Source organism: Trachypithecus francoisi, unplaced genomic scaffold (assembly GCF_009764315.1).
Source record: "Trachypithecus francoisi isolate TF-2019V2 unplaced genomic scaffold, Tfra_2.0 Lachesis_group11, whole genome shotgun sequence".
Lineage (NCBI taxonomy): Eukaryota > Metazoa > Chordata > Mammalia > Primates > Cercopithecidae > Trachypithecus > Trachypithecus francoisi.
Window position 1 is genome coordinate 85,424,300 of NW_022681456.1, and position 6,528 is coordinate 85,430,827.

At 53.2% G+C, this 6,528-nt stretch overlaps 1 long non-coding RNA gene and 1 other non-coding gene across 2 annotated transcripts; one reads left to right on the forward strand and one right to left on the reverse strand.

Moving 5' to 3' along the window:
• Positions 1 to 418: 418 nt before the first annotated feature.
• LOC117090186 lies at positions 419 to 3,133 on the forward strand. The gene is made up of 3 exons (XR_004439926.1): positions 419 to 1,476; positions 2,096 to 2,206; positions 2,335 to 3,133. It is a non-coding gene; the product is annotated as an uncharacterized LOC117090186 (long non-coding RNA).
• LOC117091131 lies at positions 2,763 to 2,866 on the reverse strand. The gene has a single exon (XR_004440252.1). It is a non-coding gene; the product is annotated as a U6 spliceosomal RNA (small nuclear RNA).
• Positions 3,134 to 6,528: the final 3,395 nt, after the last annotated feature.

Genomic DNA, 6,528 nt, shown 5'->3' on the forward strand with positions numbered 1-6,528 from the left:
CCAGGGCGCACCGGTTAGGGGCGCAGACAATGGGCAGCGAGCGGGGCTGTGGTTCCCGCCCGTCTGAGCCGAGAGCTGGCGGGTTGGCCGTCGGGGCTCACCCCCGCCCCCTGCCCGGTGGCCCCCGCCTCCGGGCCTGCACTGGCCGCGGACCCCTCCCCTTGGGACACCCTCCCACGCGCGCTCGCCTCACTCAGCTGAGCGTCCGGAGCCCGTCGGGGACTACCATCCGCCAGGGGGCGCGGGGAGAGTGTGCTGCTGGGAGAGCCCGCCAGGGGCCCAGCCCGCCTCGCCACCCGCGGTGGGGTTGTCCCCTCGACGTCACCCCGGGCCCCTCCGATGTCCCCTCTCTCCCCCGTCCTGACTGTCGGAAAGAAAGCTGTGGTTCTGGGCAGCGACTCCGGGGAGACGCTTAACCGCCCAGGAACCCCCGATGGCTGGACAGAGAAGGAAAAGGGGGAGACGGGGGCGTGAGGGCGGCTGTGGTCAGGGAAATCCCGGGGATGAGTTGTGGGGGTGAGCTGACCAAAAGGAGCCTAGCGGTGGAGAGAAACCTGAAGCAGCAGGCAGTTTGCTCATGTGGGCCAGAAGGAGCGGACAAGTGGCTGTGTGTGTGTGTGTGTGTGTGTGTGTGTGTGTGTGAAGTGGGACAATGTGAATATGGGTGGGAGTGAGAATGTGCTGTGTTCTGAGGGTGCACCCTCTTGTGTGTTGGTACGTGCAGAAACTCCTTGTTCTGGCGAAGGATGTGAGGAAACTTTCCAAATAATTTTGGAATTTCGCTCAAGTCAGAAAGGGTCATGGAGTCACCTTGTCACAGTCACTGCCTGGGGCAGTGTGTCAGGAAGGAGGTGGTGAGGGTCCACAGGAGACTCAGAAGCATGATTGAGGGATGCAGAGTGTCTGGATTGTGTGTGGAGTGGGTGGATGAGCGTGTGCATGGGATGATTAAATATGTGTGTATGCGTCATTCTGTTGCCCTTTGTACCTCGTGGCATCCTATGGTGTGTCACACTGTGGTATGTGTCAACCAGTGCATGTCATTGGGGGAGAGAGCCGAGCCTACAATCAAGATGGTACTGAGGTGAACCCAGCCTGGAGTGGCTAAGTCTCTGAGGCCTAGGCTCAGAAAGGATGGGAAGTGGTGTGGATGTCCAATGTATGCATGGTGATGGAGGGGACTGGGAAGACAAGGGTTGTTGCTGGCTGCATTGAACCTAGATTAGGAAACTTGTGTCTCCATGTGTTTGCTTCTCTTTGGATTTTTCTGCCACGTTTCCGTCTTCCCCCAAAGCTCTGGTTCCCACCACACTGGGATACCCAGAGTGCCTGTGACCATCTCATCCGTTGTACATTTTTCTCTTCTCTCCCAGGGACTCCTACTCAGCTTCAAGGCCACTTCGACCTCCTATCGAAGAAGTGACAGGTTGGGTGCTGCGGCTCACGCCTGTAATCCCAGAACTTTGGGAGGCCAAGGTCAGGAGATCGAGACCATCCTGGCCAACATAGTGAAATCTCATCTCTAATAAAAATACAAAAAGTAGCTGGGTGTGGTGGCGTGCACCTGTAGTCCCAGCTACTCGGGAGGCTGAGGCAGGAGAATGGCTTGAACCCGGGAGGAAGAGATTGCAGTGAGCTGAGATCACACCATTACACTCCAGTCTGGGCTACAGAGCAAGACTCCGTCTCAAAAAAAAAAAAAAAAAAAAAAGAAGTGGCTGCTTTTCCCTATATGGCGAATAGGGGGCACTGCCAGCCTGGTTATCATGCCCCACCACCACACACAGATGGCCCCTGGAAGGAGGGAAGATCTTTACATCTCTTCTCTCTCCCCATTTTGCAGAATTAAAAATAGATCAGGCAGTTGTCCAAGGTCCACATCTAATAAATGAATCAATGGTAGAGCCAGGTTAAAACCCAGACCAATTTGACTCAAAGCCTATGCTCTTTCGACCTTACCAGCTGCTTGCCAGTGTGCAGCAATTGCAGGCTGGGAACCCTTCTCAAAATTGATAGGTTAAAATAATTTTTAGGGCCTTCCTGCCTCCCTTTTGAGTTCTAGCTCTCATTTTTTTTCATCTCTCTTGTCTTTTAGGATGCCTTCTGACTGAGAAATTTCCCCAGGCCTGAACCTAGAGTCTCAAGTCCCAGAAGTGACAGGATTCTCTTCCAAGGCAGGGAAATCACTCTTAGGAATAAATGTCAGGTAAGTTTCATTAATATTCCTGGGCACTTGTGTTTTAAATGAGATGTATGTTAACCCAAATGAAGCCTGATGGAAGTTATTTTATAAAGAAATGTCCTTCTTTCCCTTTTTTCTTCCCCTTTGCCCAGCCTAGTATATCTGGCCCTTCCAAGGATCCACCCCTGAGGGAAAAGGTGTAGTGGTCCAGCGTCCTCCATAGATCCAAAAGCCAGTAGTCTCTGCAGAGAGGACTCAGCATAGATGACTCAAGTAAATGGACAATGTCCCATGGGGAGCCTGTCCTTTATCCCTTATGAGTTTCTTCCCACTGGGGCCTGGGTCACATCTTTTGGCCTGGTGGATTGATAAAACACCTTGAGGGTGGGAGGCTGGCTGGAAGATATGGAAGCCCTGTCTTTGACCACTGGTGTCAAGCAGAGGTGGGAAGAGAGGAAAGGAGCCACTGTGCTTTGTTCCAACATTCCACCCACCAGAAGTAGGGGAGAAGACGGTAAGGCCCCTAGATCTGGGTCACATTTGTTATGACCTGGCTCACATTTCTTTTTCTTTTCTTTTTTAAAATATGAAATGCTTCACAAATTTGCATGTCATCCTTGCGCAGGGGCCATGCTAATCTCTGTATTATTCCAATTTTAGTATATGTGCTGCCAAAACAAGCACCCAAATTTCTATTTAGATCAAATAATCATGATATCAACTGTCCCCTCTTTCTTTCCTGCATCATCCACTTACCTCTCTCCTGGAACATACACATAAGCATGCAGACATGCTGCAATAGTACCCATCTGAAAAACCCAAAAACTTCATTAGACCCCACGTTACTGCCCAAGATTGCTCCATTTCAGTGCTCCATTTTACTGCAAAAATCAAAAGGGTTGATTTAATTACTAGAGCCAATATCTTTTCTTTTCTTTCTTTTTTTTTTTTTGTTTTTTTTTTGTTTTTTGAGACAGAGTTTTGCTCTTGTTGTGCAGACTGGAGTGCAGTGGTACGATCTCAGCTCACTGCAACCTCTGCCTTCTGGTTTCAAGCAATTCTCCTGCCTCAGCATACTGAGTAGCTGGGATTACAGGTGCCCACCAAGACTCCCAGCTAATTTTTGTATTTTTTGTAGAGACGGGGTTTCACCATATTGGCCAGGCTAGTCTTGAACTACTGAGCTCATGATCTGCCCACCTCGGCCTCCCAAAGTGCTGGGATTACAGGCATGAGCCACTGCGCCCAGCCCAAAGCCATCTTTCCTAAAACAGAAGTCTGATTAATTCATTTGTCTGCTCAAAATTTTCCAATGAGTCCCCATCTCACTCAAAGTAAAGGCCAAAATCTTTACAGGGGCCTCCTTCCTCACCCTCCAGCTTCATTGCCTACCACTCTCTTCCTTGTGAATTCCTCCTCACCAGCCCCGCTGGCCTCTTTTCTAATCCTTTGAACCAAGCATGCTCCTTTCTAAGGGTCTGTGCACCTGCTTTTCTGTCTTCTAAAATGCTCTTCCTCAGATCTCTCCATGCATTTGTTCCCTCAGTTTGTTTTCCCTCCCCCTTTATAAAATAGAATCCCACTGCTAATCTCCTTTACTCTGCTTCATTTTTCTCTGTATAAATTTTGACCGTGGATGACTTTAAAGGCTTGAAGTTGAAAATCAGTAGCAAACCACCCCCCTGGAATAGGGGTAGAGTTGAGATGTTAGAGGGGAGAGGGGCTTTGCCTTGGCTTTGGGATCTGGAAGGAAGCAGAGCACCAGGGTTGAGAGTTTGTGGGTAGAGGAGCCTACCCTCCTTTGAAGCACCCGCAGGCAGCACTGCCCCGTTGGGCTAGGAAGGCACAGCCCATCCATTAGGCCTGAGTAGAAAAGGGGACAAAAATTCTGTCTAAGGTAATCCCATGGATTTGTTGGGGTAGACTGCTGAAAGTGGGGCCTTCCTGAGAGTCCAGTATACAGTCGGCCTGCAGACCCTTTGGTGCCTCCAGGTGGTGGCCTACGGTGCTGCAGCAGAAGGCGCATTAGGCAGAGGGTGGGCAGCGCAGCTGAGCTCACCGCCACGGGCGCATCCATCCCTCCTGGGCCTATAATTTGGGTTCCCCAGGCCTGGCCGCCCCTATCAGCGGCTCAGCAACAGATGAGTCACCCGGGACCCCGGGCCAAGGCAAACATGGGGGGAGGAGGAGGAGGAGGCTTCCGAGGCTTTAGCCACCGCCTCAGTTGCTCGACATCCCCCAATCTCCAGGAGCCCCCACTCTTTTCTTTGACCCCCGCCCTCCAGGGCCCCAGTGTTCTTCCCACATTGCTCTTGTTACACCCTCCATCCCTAGGATGGGAAGGGCAGCCCTCCACTCTTCTCATCGAGGGGAAGGTTGCTCCTAGATCCTCCCTGCAGTGATGAAAGCCCCCCAATTTCCCCCTCCTGTCATTGGCCCCGACCCACGTCAAGGTCTCTCTGGTTCCCGTCCCTCCCCTTTCTTGGAGCTGGCCGCGTGCTTGGGGTATTAGGCAATGGGTGTGCACCCGCAACCCTCTCCAGGCCCCGCCTGTCCCACCGCCCTCTAGCCGCCTGCGGGTCAGTGCTCAGGCCAGCCGGTCGGGCTGAGGGCACTGCGGGCCAGCTCAGGCCACCCAGTCTGCCGGCCTGTGGCCTCTTGTCCCAGAGTTGGGCTTCAGTAGAGAGAAGGAGCAGGACTCTGGGTCCATGGATTTGGAACAGTCCTGCTTGGGGAGACCTAGGGTTACCAGGAAGTTGAAACCTATTGTAGTAGTTCTGTCCCTTGCCCCTTCTTGGCACCTGACTGTGTGCTGGAGCCTGACAAGGGTAGAATCAGAAGGCAAAAAAATAATCCCAAACCTAAAGGGGACCCAGGAGACACATGGAGAAATACAAATGTCCATGAGGTCTCCATGGAGAAGAAAGGCTTAGGCAACCTCATTCCCCTCTTCCAAGGACCTGGCAGGAATCCTAGGCTGACTGCAAGAAAAAGAATAAGGACACTGGCGGGGATCACGAATCCAGGTGTAAGGATGAAAACTATGAGATGGGACTTGCAGATTCTGTTGACCTCCAAAACCACACATAGTTTGGCTCTTGTCCTCTAAATGGGAAGGAGGGTCAGGAACTCTAGGGCTCCCTTTTCCCCATCCCAGAGGTAGGGAATCAGAGAAAAGCAGCCTGGTCCAAGCTGTCCAGTGTCAGAGACCATGGCACTTTCACCTCCCCAGACTGCTCACAACCTGGCACATAAAGGTGATCTGTAAATATCCCAACAGATGTAAGTTCGCTTGATCTCCTGTCTCAGACTGCTGTGCCCACTATCCAACAGTGACCCCTGCAGCACGGGCAGGACCTCCAGCAGCACAGACTGGAGGCTGGCTGCCCAGCAGAGCTGCAATGCCACCACCAAGAAAGAGGTGACTGTGGTTGTGGGTATCATCCCTGTGCCTCTGCTTGCTTGGGGGCAGTCTGAGTCAATGTGCCTGGGGCGCGTGGGGCCAGCCGTGCCTTGGGCTGCGGTCTGGCAGGGGCGGGGGGCGGCTGGAAAGCCTGGGGCCCCTCTCTGGCAAAAATAGCCCGCAGTGGTTAGAGCTTCGAGGGTGAGTCAGGCGGGAGCACGGTGGCGCCTAACCCCTTCGCTGCCACTGGATCTTCCTAAGGCGGTTTGCCTTTGCCTATGCACCCCAAGACCAGGCTCTTTCCCGGCTGCCCTTAGGCTTGGCTCAATTTTGGATCCCAAGGCCCTCCTCATCCCACAAGAAGCAAGTCTACAGCTTGGAGCAGGAATCCAGGCCACCCAAAGTGCAGACCCGGGGAATCCCGAGAAGGGTAGAATACCTCTGTTGGCAAGCATCCCTGCCAGGCAAGGAAGCATCGCGGCAGGCTGATGATCTTTGGTGCTACCTGAACCTCTGCTAGGGCCAAACTCTGAGGCCAAAGCTGACCCCTCCAAAGGGGCAGGCGCAGGGCTTGGAGGTGGGTGGGAACCAAGCTGCCCAGACTTGTGCTTCTCCTGCCTGCTCTGAGTACCCCAGGTGCGCTCAGGCTGTGGGTGTGACTGTCCCACACCGAGAAGCCCAAAGACTGTCCGGCTCCATCCTCATCTTGTCAAAGGCACTTTCCAGCCACCCTGATCTTGGTGGAGAAACTGACTCAAAGAGAAGTGATGAAAGATGTGGCCACTTTGGTCCCGTTTCTGGCTCCCTAGGAAGGTTACTACACCCTCCCTGCAGCCTTGGTGACCCCAGAGCAGGTGAGAGGAACTCTGGCCACCTCCTTCTTCAGTGGGGCCAAGCCTGAACCCAGGCGTCAGGGGAGAGGGTGTGTGAGTTGTGTGTGTGC